Raw genomic sequence first — 16991 nt, forward strand, 5'->3', positions numbered from 1 at the left:
ATAATTTAGTGTCATTTTGTTTAGATTGTACAAGATTTGATCCAGCGAATCAATAAACGAATGAATAATTGTATTTTAGTATTATTAGTTGACTGTAACCAAGCATTTTATGAGCATTTGAAAATCTTTAACCATTAATACCTGCACCAATTCCCCACTAAACACACACAAAGCCAATCTCAGCACCCCAAGACAGATTGTCCAAAAGCATTTATACCTTTCCTAATAATTCTCCCAAGTTTTATGGAGGTGCACACCGGTGTGGGCCTGGTATAGATTCTTTAAAATGATATTGACATGAATTATAGATGGGTTTGGATGAATGGCATCGTAAAGCACATTGCAGTCTGGGAATGATCTATAATTCATACAAAGCATTTTCTCTCTCCTCTTGCGCCATCCCTTGAGATGTCCCCAAATGTGGATTTAGAACATTGTATGCGTATTTATCGTACTTTTTTCACAGTTTAAAGATAATGGCTCATTTTGACAATGCAACCATCTGTACCAGTGGTGCTCAGATTGATTGGCCGCAGATGGTGATCGGCTGATTTCCGTGGAAAAGTACAGGATCGGCATATGTCGATCAATGCCTTTCATTGCTGATCACAAAAATGCTTTGTACTTTGCAACCTGCAGTCAACTAGAGACCATCTTGTGTGCAGTGACGCACCACCTCCCCATTTCCTTAACGCTGAACACATTACAGAGCAAACCGGTCACTGAATCAATGTTTTTTTCTAGACTGTCAAATTAAAATAACGTCCTGTTTTTGTTTAAAGGGATGGAAATTTAAATTGAATTTTATTTGTTTCATCAATCATTAAAAAAAACCTATTATTTTGATTATTAAAATAGTCGTTAGTGAGAAGCTCTAATAATATGCAGTTAATCCATGTGATCCGTATCGAATTTGGTATCAGCCGGTTTCACTCAGACGAGAGGAATCAGCAGCATAAAACCCAAATAAAAACACCCCTAATTTGTATACAAATAACTTTTTACTATTCACTAAATAATTTCCTCAAAATTGATTTTTAAATACATGCACGCTGCTTTAAAATTCAGGTCCCGGACCCTCACCCGTGTGGAGTTCGGCCCTTTAGGGAACCTACCAATGCCCTGAAAGCTGCCAAAACTGTCCACAGATCTTTCGGTAAATTATGTGAGTTGTTAGATCATGTGTTCTATTCATGATGGCTAAAAGAACAAACTGGTGCTGTTGGTGGGCCTTGCCGAGGTTCCTCTGTGCTCCACTGAGTGATATTCCACATTTCCCCAAGTGTATTGACATTGACGGAAATAGTCCCGAAATCCATGAAGTTTACATTGAAACCTGGGATGACATACAGAAATGTTGGGGGTTTTTCCCCACTCTTGTCAGCCTTTGAACTAGCTGTAAAAATTGGGAGTAAAAAAAAAAATATAATAATAATCAATGGTATCAGGTCACAAATCAGCAGAGGTCTTCCATGCCGGAGTTAATTGCTCATCAGCTGCAGGTGTGGGAGTGCACTCCAGAACCGACTCTGCGCAGCCTGACAATTTAAAGCGACAGACAACCAGAAAGCAACAGGACTGAACTTGCCAGAATGAAGGAGCAAGCTTGGCACAAGTAGACGCAGAAGAAGGATCTGCAGACTCCTTGTTTCTTTCCTTTTCTTCACCATGTCTTTGTCATTTGTTTCCTGTATTTCCTTATCACCTTGTCTCCTTCCTTTCATGTAATTGTCTCCTTGCTTGTTTCCTCGTCTTGTCGCCTTTTCTTTCATCTCACCCCATCTTTTCCTTCTGCCCTTGTTTCCTGACTGCTTGTCTCCTTTACTCAAATTCCCTTTTCTTCTCCTCTTCCTCGCGTCCTTTGTCCTTGTCTAGCCTTCCATGTCAACAAAGCTTCTTTAACTTCTTCCCTCTCCTCATTTCCTTTCCTTGTCTCCTTTTCCTCCCGCCTTTTTGCCTTCTCTTTCTTTCCTCATCTCCTTTCCTTTCCTCGCGTCTCGTTCCTTCTCCTCATTGAACTTCACCCTTTGCCTCATCTTACCTTATACCCCATCTCCTTTTACTTTCCTTGTCTCTTCATCTCCTCTTGGCCCTATTGACGGTCTTCCCTGCAAACACAGCTCCTTAAACTTCAGCCCACCTTCCTTCCCACCTTGTCTCCTTCCTTTTCTTCCACTTGTTCCTCTCCTCCCTCCTTGCCTCCTCGTCGGTTGCCCTCGCTTGTAAACAAAGCCCTTCATCCTTCTCCTGCATTCATCCCCATGAGGTCACGCGCTGCGTGTGCGGAGAAAGAGAGAGAGAGAGAGAGAGAAAGGGGGGGAGGCGGGGAGTGCCGGTCGCGCCGAGGCGGGACGTGTTGGTGCTGGTGATGATGATGCTTGCCCTTCCTCAGCGGTGGTGCACATGTCGTCGGGTGCACATCCTTCTGCGCCTTCTTCATCACCACCACAATCATCATCATCATCATAACCATCACCTTCACGGGGAGAACACAAGGTAAGAACACGATTGCTTTTCCCCACTTGCGTTGCCCGTCGTGCTTGTGTACTACGTGCGGGCTCGTGCACTCGTGCTCACAACGTCAGAATGAAAGCGTCAGCAAAACGAAGCTTCCAGATGATACGCTTCCGTCCACCGTTCCACGCATGACGACACGCATGCGTTCCCAAAGTTGTCCCCGGGAGCGGTGTCACGCACGCACACACTTTCCCCGGCGAGAGCGCGCATGCTCCCGACACCAGCGCCGCGCCTCCTTTTTATTCATAAGGAAGCCGTAAAAGTTGATGAGAGGCCAGCCGATTTGCATATTGACCACGGCAGCGGCGTAATCAATCAAATACAGCGTAAAATGATTAGTTTCATGTTTCATATGGAAATAAATTACGCTGCAGTGACAAACACTTTCTATCAACCTTTAGAAAAACTGGCAGCTCTGCGCATGCGCCTCACAGACGTGCATGAGCCTGCAATTTGCTCTCCAGTTGACATGGGGAACCATCAAGACCACATTACAGTAATATAATATTACAACAATTTACAATAGAATAAAATATAGGAATTGATAGTTCAATACACTTAAAAAATACGTTTCAATGTTGGAAAATATAATCACATAGTGTGGAAGTGAATTGACTCAACCACACATTGGCAGACGCACATTTTGGTGAAACTATTAGTGGTATGATTACAATAGATGTCAAGCGGAATTGGAGTCTAGAGTATTTTTGGGTGGACTATTATGGATACAGACAGAGAAAGATTACTTGGCTCACTCGGTGCTGCTGGTTTGGTGAGCAACAGAGTTGGCAAATATTACACCTATTTTAAGAAAATGTAGCCGTGTAGTTGTAGAAGAATTCGTTGTCGTAATTAAGGAAGGCATTTATTCTCAAGTGATGATAAACCCTGCAAATAAGTGAGTCACCACATTTATTAGAGGTATGGCACACTTTTTGAGGAAAAGTGGGAGTATAGGAGATGTCGTAAAATAGCCATCATTGAAAAGGAACCGTTCACCTGCCTTGTTGTTTTTTTTTTGTTGTTTTTGCTGCTTTGGTTAGCATCGGATCTCTTCAGTTCACACTTTCATTTGCTTTTGAGAATGACGGTGTCTATGAAATGGCGTAATGACACTTGTTGAGTTTTTTTATGATGGAAAAAGGGAGGTGTTCCTTTTTTACAGGTGCATAGTGCACCCTCAACTAATTGGGGCACAGAGAATGGGTATGTGACAGTTGAAGAAATGTGGGAGTGGAGAAGTAGAAGTTATCGCTGTCTTCATTTGAAATGGCTAGGTGAGGGAGGCGTTTATTTGAATATGGCAACTATTTGAATCACATTTTGTGTAAGTGCCTCAGTAGTTACTGCTGTTTTGGTTTGACAACAGTGTTAAGGCTTAGCAGTTCCAGTGGGAGGTGTTTATTGGTTGTTGTCTTATTTGAGGAAATGTCTGGCAGTAGAAGTCGTAGTTGTGGTCATAAATGATAGAAATAAATCTAATTCCAGTCTTCGTTTGATGACTGAGTGATGTCACAAGCAAATTACCCGAGTATGATCTTGAACTATGGGGACTGGAATGCGCCCAAAAGTCTCATTACTGTTTCTGGTGCACTCGTGGAGCATTGCGGCTTCTAACGCACAAATACTGGAGTGTTAAATAGACCGTTTCTGACCAAATACTTGTTTTGGGTTTTTTTTTTTTGTGTGTGTGCAAATACATAATTTAATGGCTTTGCTGGTGAATGTGTGGATTTTATTGGGTCAAGTCAAACACCCACGTAGGAGAGATGAAGAGGATGAGAATGAGGAAGCGGAGATCCTTGCAGCAGGGCTTCCCTGTGCAGCTTTTCCCTCCCCCTTCCTTTCTCTCATGCAGCTTTCTGGGGCTTCCCTTGTTTCATCTACCTCTTTCCCTCCTTCCTTCCTTGACAGTACTCCGTAAAGCGGAAAGCAGCATATTAATGACGTGTCCCGCTCGTTTGCTGTAGTGACTGATGACTTGTCAAATGTGCTTATGCAGCTTTTTTGTGCCACTCGTTCATTACTCCTTCCTCCCTCCCTTCCTCCTCCTCTTCTTCATTCGGCTCTCCTCCTTTAAATGCTCACCCCCTCCCCTCATCTTTCACAGTCCCTCGTCTAGTCCACCTTCAATCCTTCCATCCTTCACCTCCCCCCCCCCCTCCTCCCTCCTTTGCTGCATCCTGCTTCTACGTCCCTTCTGGTTGACACACATTTCACGGCGTCAAAACATGGCTGCTGTGTTCGTGTCTCCTTTTTCCACCTTCACTCCTAACTCCACCTGCTCCTCCTCCTTTCTTAGCACTTCCTTGAATCATGAATCTACACCTCCTTGCTTTCCCCTAACGACACCTCATTTCCTTGGCACCAGAGCTAAACCTCCTCCCCCCTGCTTCACCCCTTTGCTTCCTCCCCTCCAGGCGACACCGCCTACTCTCTTAATTCAAGTCATTGCTTCCTAATCCTAGGTTAAAAAGGTGCCGTGCTTTTTCATTTTATTTTTATATACTATTTTTTGTGAAACTGATAGGAGGCTTAGGGTGCAGTGTACACTAACACAAAAATATATAACACGCACACAAACACAGCTTCTTTTTTTTTTTTTTTTTTTTACGTCCCTAAACGCCCCGCAATCGACTTGGGACCAGTCCGCGGGCTACCGGTCGATCGACACCTTCCTTTCTCTTAATTTTTGCCTCCACCCTCCTAACTATACCTCCTCTTCAAACTACATCTCCTTGCCTTATTTTGTTCCCCTCTAACGAGACCCTTCATCCCTCCTTCTCCTGCTCTCTGAATGACACCTCCTTTTCCCTCAATCCTCTTTTAAAAAGACAGTCATACCTCGGTTTTCGACCATAATCCGTTCCAGAAGGCTGTTCGAAAAACCGATTTGTTCGAAAACCGAAACCACGCTCTTTTTAAAAAATAATCTTCATTGAACACGTCTGTTCACCGTGGAACGCTAAACGAGGAAGCGTTACTTCCTCATGTAAGGAAGGGGAGGAGTCAAGTGACGCATTCAAGTGCGCTCAGTTTGTTCGACAACCGAAATTCGGTCGTCATCCGAGGCATAAAAAACTTGAAATTTTTGGTCTCAAACCGATTTAGTCAAGAACAGAGACGTTCGAAAACCGAGGTTTGACTGTAGCTTCTTCCTCACCTTAACTACACCTCCTTGCCTCCTCAACCCTTATACTTTGAACCACACCTCTTTTACTCCCCGTTTTCTTCTTGTATGAACTATACATTTGCCTCCCTCTGTAATTACACACAAGCCTTGCATCCGCCTGCTCTCCCAACTACATCTCCTTGCCTCCTTATTTGAACTCCCCCTCTTTCCCTCCTCTTCTTGCGTTCACACACTCAAACCATCCTCCTCTTCATCCCTCCCTCTTCCATTCCTACATCCTTCCCTCCAATAATCACCCCCTCCTGACTGCTCCGATGACTCTCAGGATCCCTGACGGACTCTTTCCACTCACCGCCGCTCGTCACACTTTTTAATTAGGCTAATGAAGGCTGTAATTGTAGCGAGGGCAAAAATCACTGCTGCTGCTCATATAATCGCAGTCCAGGGAATTGATTAATTCCGGCAGATGGGTGCGAACATGCTGGATTCAAAGCCTCCATGCGGAAAAGTTGATGACTGCCTTGAAAAAAAAACAAAAGAGAGAAAATAATATTTGTACAGTATAATGGAGGGATGCGGTACAGAGAGGATGAAAGGAGGTGTCGTTAAGAGGGGAGGGTGTGAAGGAGGGGGTGTTAGCAGGTGTCGAAAAGAGGCATGGAGGTGTTCGGAAGAGGATATTAAGGAGTGACGAAGGGATCGTAAGGACAGGAGTAGGTGTAATTAGGAGAAGACGATGAAGACGAAAGGAGGTGGAGTGAGAAGTTGAGAAATAACCACGAAGGTGTTGTGAGGAGAGGATAAGCTGGGAACAAAGTGTAGGTAGACTCCTTTGATACCATGGCAGCAAATGACTTTGAAAAGTGACACGCAGCAAAAAGACAAGACAAACAGAGCAAGATGTAGATTAGCCATCAAACATCGGCAACCCGGCACATCGGCGGGATATGAACAGCGCATCAAATTCTGAATGAAACAGCAGCAAAAATGATGGCGTGTCCATCACGGTATAGCCATAAGGAAGAGGGTGTATTGAAGGAAGTGATAACGACAGAAGGAAGGATTGGCTGAAGGAAAAGGAGGGAGGAAGGAGGAAAGGAGAAGAAGAAAATTGTGTGTGCAGAAAGGAGGGCCTAAAGGAAGGGTGCAGGTGCAAAGAGGGGAGGACTGATGGAGGATATTGTAGCGGACATGAAAATGTCTCGCCTCACATTTAACACTTCTAATATGACGCGCGCACGCACGCACAGGTCCGCTTCCGCGTTCCCAATAACCACGACACCAGCTGTCCCTGTTGGCTCTTGCCTCGTTGTGTGTCTGTGCGCACACGAGCGCCGCTCTGTTGTTGCTCCCCGCCCACGTCTTCTTCTTCTTCTCCTGGTGTCCTGAGACTTGAGCGTGTGGGCAGCAGATTAGAGTAAAGTCAGTGCGCCGACGCCGCCGGCACAAAGCCCCGTTAATATGCAACTTGGAAACCCAACAGCGGCGCCTCGAGTGTGTGTGTACAGTCGATCCTACTACGGCGCAGTGGCGTCTCACAGCGTTCAGGAATGAACACGCCGACAAAAACATGATTGCGTCTTGTTCCACTCGACATGCGGGGCAACCTCAAGGTGTTTATTGTTATCACAGCGCACGATGGAAATGCCATTGAAGCGAAAGTGTTTGGAACGGAATGGCTGACTCCAAGTTTTTCTTACCGCCTTCCTTCTTTCCATCTCATTCGTTCACTCCTTCCGTCGTCCTTCACTCCTCCCCCCCTTTCCATGTCCTTCCCTCCTTCTTTCCTCCTTTCTTTCCTTTCTGTTTTTCATTTGTCATCCCTTCCTTCCTTTGCCCTCATAACATCCATCCTTCTGTTTTTTTCCTTCATCCTTCCATCCCATTGATTTCATTTTTTTTCCTTAACTCGCCCATGTTGAATCCTTAAATTCTCTTTTCCTTCCTTCCTTCCTTCCCAATTATATTCCTTCCTCACCTCCTTCTTTCCCTGTGGACTTTCTTTTCTTTCTTTTGTCCACAACCTCCATTCTTTCTTTCTGTCTGTCCAACCATTCTTCCTTTCAATTTTTCCTTATCTCCTTCTTGTTCTTCTGTCCCTCCTTCCCTGCTTCATGATATATTCCTTTTTACATCCCATCCTAACTACTCCACCATTCCTCCTCACCTCCTTTCCCCCTGCTCTTCATTCCTTTCTTCTCTTCCTCCCCTCTGTGATTCTTTTATGCCTCACTCCTCCTTCCCTTCCTCCCTTCCTTCAAGCTTTACTGAATTCCCTGCTTCATTCCTTCCCTTCTGCACTTCTGCACTGTTAAGACATGAAATTGCTCATCCCATGAAACATACAAACGGCAGCTCGGTCTTTTTTGGTTTTTCAGAAATAACTGCAGCGGAATGCCTACTCGGACTGTTTCCAGGACCCGCCCGAAGTAACCATTACAGACGCTTCCAACAGCAACACAAACAACACTCTGAGCGTTGCCGTGTTCCAGAGCGCAAATTGTGATCCATAATCATCAGAGCTCTAAGGTACTATGGATTTCCCGGCATTATTGACCTCACTCCTGATTATTGGTCTGTCCCAGAACCTGTTTTTGTGAACAGCGCAGTGCATGGAAACATTAAACTGAAAGAAATAGGAGTAAAAATAAAAGAGGTCAAAATTAACTCGACACTTGGATGACAACGATTCACTTAACCCAATCATGCCGTTCCCATTCTGTAAAAGGTAAGACGGGAAGCGCTTCTGATAACTTAATATACATGTGTAAAATTCATGAATAAATCAGATTATATTTTTGTTTTGTAAAATAAATAAATAAATAATTTTGCAGTGCTCTTCTTGTTTGACAAGAGGAAGGAAAGTAAAAATGATTTGTTTCTCGAACATCTAAAGAGCAATAATCATCAAAAGCGGCAGCGGTGCACTCCACTGACTTCCTCATCTCCCGCTTCTCAGATTTGGTTCGTCGTTGCCAAACAGCCAGCCTTAGCGGTTGAATGGAGCAAAGTCATCATTCCGCTGGAACAATACCGGGACAGAACCTTTTTCTTGAGGCTTTGTTTTTTTTCCCCCTCAAGGGTTTCCATCTGAATAATCTGCTCCGGTGTGAGGTGCAGACTTTGCTGTGTGTTGTAACAAAGACGCAATCCTAACCACCACTTAACAACATGCACGCTGCCCACGGCATCAACCGTGCCAAACTCGGGGGGGGAAAAAAAAAAAAATCCCCTTTCGGGCTTATACTCAGCTGTTTACGCACGCCTATAAATACACGGCCGTCATATTTCACTGAACCGGGAGAGGATGAACCGCTCCATCCACGGTTATGACATCATGCCGTTATGTGCAAAGAGTCTGGTTTTGTTATTGTGCTATTATCCGTGCCTATAAATACACGGCCGTCATATTTCACCGAACCGGGAGAGGATGAACCGCTCCGTCCATGGTTATGACATCATGCCGTTATGTGCAAAGAGTCTGGTTTTGTTATTGTGCTATTATCCGTATTGTCTACCCGTCTTTCTGTAAACATGGTGAGGTGTGGGCGGGGCTCGCATTTGCGCGAAGGCACACCTTTCTGCCATCCAAGAAGAAGCCAGCAGGTGTTTTCCGCTTCAGTGTGTTAGCCCAATCAGCGCTCGAACCTCTCTCTGGCTTTCATGGCTTCCTCTGTATGTGTGTCCGAGTGTGTTGATGTTCCACATACTTACCCGCACATTCTACCTGCGTGACCTTCATTCATTTGGCCCCGGGCAGCAGCACATCATCATCAGCAGCCGTGTGTTTTTTAATGAATTGGAAAATTGGAATATTGGCAAAGGCGGCGGTCTGGTGGTTAGCGTGTCAACCTCACAATTCCAGCCTCGGCGGGCTCCCTGTGTGGAGTTTGCACACAGGGGCCTGCGTGGGTTTGTGGAATGATCGTGGAAAGATGATTAAGTGTCTGGCAGAATGCACAGATTGACAGATTTGTCGTCTTCATTTCAACATCCCTCCACCCAGAGTGCGGAGGCGCAGGCCAAAAAAATGTGCAAGCGGAGTAGCTTTTCGAATCGGAGCAAACGGGGGAATAGGCCCTTAAAATGGCATCACTGAGTCACCCTTGCTTTGTCACAAAGCCCTCGCGCCGCCCCTGGTCTCTTGTTAACATTTGCGCTCTGCATTTGCATGAGACAGAAGCACCCTTGAATGTTTTCATGTGGATGTGAACTGTCTTGTATCTCTTTCTCCTTTGAGAAGTGATGAAGACACCCGGGAATTTGATTTCAAAATGCATATGTCTCCTTTTAAGATCAAACTTTTAGTTTCAAATTGAAGACGTTCTACTCGTTGATCTCTCATTTAATGCTTGCGCATGAAACCATCTTCTGCGAGTGTGTGGGCAGATTAGTGACCTGCAAGCCCCAGATGATGCATCTGAGTGTTATTGTGTTGCCATATGGTGATGGCAAACTTCTGTTTGAGGGGCTTACAATGTACACAAGTATACGAGACTTATATAAGACTCCTTTGGGCTTCATCCAAACAAATGTTGTTGTTGTGCGTGTGTGTCACTGTCTAGTCAAGTTGTCAGAAGTTGCCGCACACTGGAAGCCTCTGGCGATTATTGTACAATAATCAGCTCGTTTAATCATGATGTGACTCCACAATGAAAGATCTATGTGCAGTTTGGAGCACTTTTGTCCACGGCTGAGCCGCAGTGCTGATCCGGTGAACGATTGGCGACAATTGAGCCTTGGCAGAGGTACTACTACATTTTGTCACAGATGACATGATGACTTTGGGTGTGTGAAAAGAGGATAAATGATTGAAAAGCAAGCCGAAGATGTGCACTCCAATGACTCGCTGTATTGTCTACTTGGTGACCGTGTATCTGTGGCTCGCTGATAACACTTGTTTGCATTAGCATGCTATCAGCAACAGCAGCCGCCGCAGTGAAGGTGAAAGTCAGTGACGGACACAAAGGCGGGCAGCTCAAAAGAAGAGAGACGACTTTGTTTGCTTATGTAGCGATAAGGGATACAAATTCTGTAACTAATTAACAGTCTTAATTTTACTGCCTGCAATACACTGAGCCGCCACTAGGGACACCACATTGGGGTTTTGTTTTGTTTTTTTCCTTTATTAAAGGCTTAAACGGACGCAAAACCTCTGAAAATCAGTCATTAGTTCAGAGGCTGCTCCATGTAAAGAGTTTTGAGTTCACTTTTGAAGCTTAGAGGTTAATAACTTTAATTCATCCATCCATTTTTTTCTTCTGCATTAATCAGTCCTGATGTCAAAGTTGCGTATCAGTCAGACCAAGATTCGTGCATATATCAGAGAATATATTTTGAAGAGCTGTGTCCACTGTAATGGCGAATGTGTGCTTATTTGCATATTTGATCACACGTGTTGTCCCTAACATTTGGCAAGACTCGTCAGTGAAGTCGTCTGACTGTGGGCCGGAAGGACTTTTTACGGCTACAGATGATGCGCCTCGCTCAAGTGAAATGGAGCTTTAGAGACCGTGTTTGGCATTTTGCATGTCCGACACAATACACATCTCCATAAACTACACCAAGAGCAATCAAAAAAGAAACCAAAAAGATTGAAATTATTCAAGCCAAAGAGATTTTTAATGTCAGTTTACCGCTATATAAACACAACCCCACCGGCCAGCCGCTGAACAAAAGCATGCTAGCCAATTGGCAGCACTCTGTTGGATACAATTCTACATTTGTTGATGAAACATTTTATGATTTACTTATCGCTAAATGCACGTCGTCCCTCCTCACAGTCATTTAAATTCTTCCAAAATCACAGTATCGCGCTTTCATTCGCTCCATGGTAAACAATGTACTTTCCTTAAATGGCCAGTAAACTAACGCTCTTGGCTGGCTACCTCGATGGTACGACGGCGGTATTGCAAACCAAGTGTCATGTCAAAATGATTTTCATCATTCACATTTGTTTTTGAATGAGCAAAGTCACGCTGTGGTTTGCGGGTTAATTTGGAGAGTCCCCTTGATATCGAGCTTGAGCTTCGACATAAAGGATCCAGAAATTAATCAAATAATATGCGCGGTGGAATAAATTGATGATGAAAGGAGGCGGATAAGTCATTGTGGTAAAGAGCATGGTGTAATTCCACCGCCTGCTTTCGATAACCGTCAAGCTCGTTTTTACCCGGCAAATTGCAGGCTTTATTTAAAGCCGAGGATTAATGTCGCTGCTTGTGCGTATGTCTGCGCACTGATTGAATTCATCTCTACGTGTAACACTCCACTTACATTCCATAATGATGCATGAGTCGTTATATATGCCTTACACCCTTCCTGCTTTCCAATTAGTCGAAAAGCGGAGATTACTCCCAAAGAAGAAAGCTAGTCAGCTCGTGGACACGTCAAAGAGTAAACTGGCGGGCTTATTTGAAGTTGGGCTCTGTTGGTAACCAAAACAATAGTCCCTCTAATCGATCCTGAGCCCCCATTAGTTCCATCTTTCAATTTTACACCTCCCATTTCCCAGCAGGTAGTCAACTGTAATTACGTAATTTCACGGAAGCTATTAAAGAGTCAGTTGCCCAACCTATCGGAAAACGTTTGCTAACCAAACAAGCAGCATCCACAGAAGCAAACAGTCCCTCACATGAATTAGAATCTAGAACGGTAAAGTGGAAAATAGGATCTTATGTGGCAAAGACATCACTAATGATCGATAGACTCTCAGTCCACAGTGTTGTGTGTCCATAGACCGTGAACTCATTTGGTAACAGAAACAGCAGCACCAAGGGGGTCATGTAAACCGTGTTTTTACATTTTTTTTTTGTTTGTACACCCCATCTGCAGTTGAGTAAATAACGGGCTGCCGGGGTATTATTTGCAATATGTTAACTCGGTTTTGTAGGAGTAAAGACTTGCTAGAAAACGTTTTGAAGGAAGGCTTCTAAAAATATGCAATAGAGTGACTGCTTGTGTCAGCCCTCAGCGTCCGGGTCGGCTTGCTCTCTCTAACTCATTGAGTTGACCTGTCATTGTGTCACAACGTTGAGTTCCAGCCGCTCTTTTAAATTGCTCGTGATTCTCTCTCTGAGCAAAATTTGGAGCGTCTTCGGTGAGAGTGACAGAAGGCCAAAAAAAAAGAAGAAAAAAAAAACGCTTGGCATTGCATTTTCTCTCAAACAGTTTCTGGGAATGTTGCACATGAACTAATCAAGGCACATGGTGTTTTTATCTGGAAACAAAATTTGGAGGCTCAGTGAGCAACTTAGAACGATTGTTCAGGAAGAACCAGATTGTAGAATTAAAGCGAGACTATAGGCCTAAAGGCAGCATTTTTTGGCAGTACAATACCATAGCTATTTCTGTAAAAAATGGTGAAGTGATTTTGGTTACAATCAAGAAAACCTTTCGAAAATGTCTTGATCAGCTCTTGGATTCAAGTCTTACGAGCTGTTTTTGTTGGCATAAATATATTGGGTTCAAACAATTGTACTCGGCATTTAAAATGAAAAGGAAACTGAAGAAACAAGGCTGGACTCCTTTTTTTTTCCCCCCATGGTTTGTATACACCATGTCCTGGACACCTTCGAGCGAGAAATGCCGTGTTTATGTGATGTTCGAGTACCGTTGACCTGTGATTGTAATTTCAAATCGCAACAAAACGAGTTGCCAACAGCTGGCCGCTCATGAAAACTACTCTTCCATAATGTTTGCCAGCATCATGGTATTAAAGTGGTAACAGCGCTTCGGTCTCCCGTCTGTGCGTGTGTGACACATCGTCTTGCATCATGTCCCCATCATCCCCAAGGCCGGCGGTCACCGGGGCGATGAGCATGCAGCGGCTCCCTCCGAGTCCCGCTGCACTTACACATGATGGAGTCCTTTAACATTTGCCTCTTGCCTCCCATCCACATTTACGGCAGATTGCATTCGCCCAACAAGATGATATGGCTGTCATTTAAGGTTAATGTTGAACTGTATTTATACGGTGGAGTGGAAAAACATCTGCGTTTGTATTGGAATATGTTGTAAGTGGTTCACGCTGCAGTAGCGCTCCCCTGATATTTTTGTTATTTGTTTTTGGAAATTCAGCCCTTGAATCTCATTTGATTTAACAACATGAAATTTGGTAGGTGTGTCTTTCATTAGTAGGTAAGCAAAAGGGAATCTGTCATTTTGTTTTAAAGCGGCAGCCATTTTAGCTTATTTAGTCTTTTCCAGGTATTGCTCATAGGCGGGCTTGTCAACTGGGTAGCATCCCCTGTCATGTTAAAAAAATAATAATCATAAAAAATCCAGCCCTCAAATCTTATTTTGCTTGCATGGTTATAATAAGCAGACCCACAAAAAAGTCATGTTTTTGCCTCGCAAGTCATAAAATCAGCGAGTCGACCCGAGTCCAAATCATATGATTCGAGTCCTTCACCCCCACCAGCTACTACCAATGCTAGACGGGTGGCCCGGTGGTCCAGTGGTTAGCGCGTCGACCTCACAGTGCAGAGGTTGTGGGTTCGATCCCAGCTCTGGCCTTCCTGTGTGGAGTTTGCATGTTTTCCCCGGGCCTGCGTGGGTTTTCTCCGGGTACTCCGGTTTCCTCCCACGATTGAAATCTGTGTAATCTGAGACGACATCATGAAACGAAACACGCGAACAAAAACAAGAACATGGACATGGAGGGGGAAGGGGGATTTCATTAAAAACGGTATACTTAAAGTTTGTGACGAAGTTTACCCCGAAAAAAAGCAACTCTTTTTAAACGTGAGCATTAGCAGAAAGACAATTGCAGTGTTTCTGCAAAGATACGGCAGTGCGTGCTGCGCAGTTTGCCCATTTCCTCCCCGACACAGTGGCCCCGCTGAGCATCCAGGCTGCTCAAACGTTGTCGAAAGTTTGGCAGCACATACGTGTGTGAACAACTATTTTCTTTGATGAAGCTGAACAAAACATCACACAGAAGTCGATTTACTGCTGAACACCCTCACTCAATTTTGAGGATTTGCTCAGCGCCTGACCCCAAATATTGATGAACTTGTAGAAAAGTTAAGACACCACCGAGTATCAGCCTCAGCCTCAAAGAAGTGAATATTACTTATAATATACTGTGCAATCACATACTAAGAGTTTTTACTCAGTTCAAGTTTAAAAATTAAAGTGCAATATTTGCTTTCGCTGCTTGTTACTTCTTGAAGAAAGTGTTGTTTTTGGTTTATACATTTTTGCACTTTATTTTATTGTATTTCAATCCAATTATGTTTTAAAAATATTTTATTCGAGTAAATGATCGAATATTACTGCACTATTATTTGTTTTTCTTTTAAGTAAATTTAGCCTACTTTTGCTAAAAGAGAAAATATGGACTAGTGATAGTGCCTTGAATAATATCGGCTTTTTTCATTCATGTTATGGGTATTTTTATACAAAGGAAATTTTTTTTTGCCTGTTGAAAATTAAAGTTTACTGACATAGCCATAAAAAAATGTTGCTTTATTTATCTGACCGTATTGGAATGTATTTGTTAGGTTTTCAGTCAATTAAATTTGGTTCAATAAACAATATGTGGTCATTTTTAAAATTTTCAATGAACATTCGATCAGTCCGGCCCTCGGCTTGCAGCAAAATTTTTTTATCTGGCCCTCCGTCCATTTGACTTTGACACCCCTGGTTTAGGGTGTCCCCCGCCTACTGCCCGAAGACGGCTGGGATAGGCTGCAGCACCCGCTGCGACCCTTGTGAGGATAAAGCGGCTCAGAAAATGGGTGGAATCGATGCTCGACAGATGGGCAGTACTAAAAGTATCTATCGCGTGAAATATAATGACTCACCATAAAACACAAAAACTCTCATAACTTAGATTGTGATTTCTTTTTTTTCCCCAAAATTCAGCCCTCACAATTTGTTTTACAAGGCAACATGAAATTTTATAGAAATGTCTGTCGTGACCCACAAAAAGTCTTAAGAAGACATGCACAAAAAGAGACAGAGAGGGTCATTTGGGGCATTTCCAGGTGTCGTTCTAAGGCAAGCTTGTGCTGGAAATTTGTTTAATTACCACAATGAAGATTACAATCTTGATTACAATGATAAATTGTGAAAATGCTTGGTCATTGCAGGTGAGCGGGATTGGCGGTGGAGTTTGATGACTCAACACAAACACAAAACTCTAGAAAGTCAACTCCACAAGGTCAGGGCTTGGCCAAACAGCGTGTGCGTGCCAGGAAAATAAGACAGAAAAGAATCAATGAATGAATTATTGTAAACATCCACTCGCTTGTTTTTCACAGAGATTCATCAGGATTTTTATTGACCTACAGCAGTTTATTGGTTGTGTTTCAAAGTAGATGAAATGCTGAGTGAACTCCACCAAACAAATAGATTGTGCGTGTGTGTGTGTGTGTGTATATGCACTGACCTGAAATCTGTTCAGGTGAATGATGCAATGAGTGAGAACATTCATGAATTGGGCACCGGCTGCGAGACCACCTGGACTAAACAACAAACAAAGCTACACACACACACACACACACACACACACACACACACACACACACACACACACACTGCCACCACCCTCGTCCATTCAGGAACAGCTTGCAACATACGCTGTATTGCATGTCAACAGGGAGAACACACAGAAAAGTGCCAGCTGAGATTTAAACCCAGAACCTTGGCTTATGAGACACAAACGCTAACATGCTTCACCATGCCACCAGGAAAGAAAAAAATAAAATTTAAAAACGTTTTTACTTGAATCACTAAAGCACTCCAAATGTGTCAGATCACGAGGACACATTTGTGAGCCACCCCACAGATTATTTTCAATAAGTGTTGACCATGGGTTTGCTATTGGGCTGGCTGCTAAACCATTCCTTACACTGAATGGAATTTCACCTTTTGCTGGTGGCGTAGCGTCACTTCCAAGTCGTTTCTCGTCAAACTGAAAGATTTATTGGAGCCTTCCTTTTTTGCCCATCATGTTCTCATCAGGCCTTGACAACAGACATCATCTGTCTATCTGTGTGCGTGTTGCTCCTGTCACCCCCTGATCCCTGATGCTCAGTATGCTCTTCATCCTCATGTTCCTACCGACTGCTGTCAGGCTGCTGAATAAAAAATGAATAAATAAATATATCACAAAATTATTTAAATGATATGACAACAAATGTGAATTGTACTGTGACTATTGTATTTATATTGCACTTAATTGAACTTATTGACCTTATCCATATTTATATTTATATTGCACTTAATTGAACTGTGTTTTCTTTTCTCTTCTTTCTACCCTCAATCTTGCTGCTGAAGGCTGTAAATTTCCCCAGTGTGGGACAAATAAAGGATATCTTATCTTATCTTATCT

At 43.5% G+C, this 16991-nt stretch overlaps 1 protein-coding gene across 3 annotated transcripts in view; it reads left to right on the plus strand.

The window, feature by feature from the left end:
• Positions 1-801: 801 nt before the first annotated feature.
• Positions 802-16991, plus strand: part of slc8a2b (solute carrier family 8 member 2b) — a 40540-nt gene continuing 24350 nt past the window's right edge. For 2 of the 3 annotated variants that reach the window (XM_019892713.1, XM_019892714.1), the window contains exons 1-2: positions 802-2496; positions 8029-8179. The gene's annotated coding sequence lies outside the window, so the exon portion shown is untranslated. The remainder of the gene's footprint in view (positions 2497-8028; positions 8180-16991) is intronic. The other variant, XM_019892715.1, reaches the window with a different exon arrangement.

Source organism: Hippocampus comes, unplaced genomic scaffold (genome assembly GCF_001891065.2).
Source record: "Hippocampus comes isolate QL1 unplaced genomic scaffold, H_comes_QL1_v1.1 scaffold72, whole genome shotgun sequence".
Classification (NCBI taxonomy): domain Eukaryota; kingdom Metazoa; phylum Chordata; class Actinopteri; order Syngnathiformes; family Syngnathidae; genus Hippocampus; species Hippocampus comes.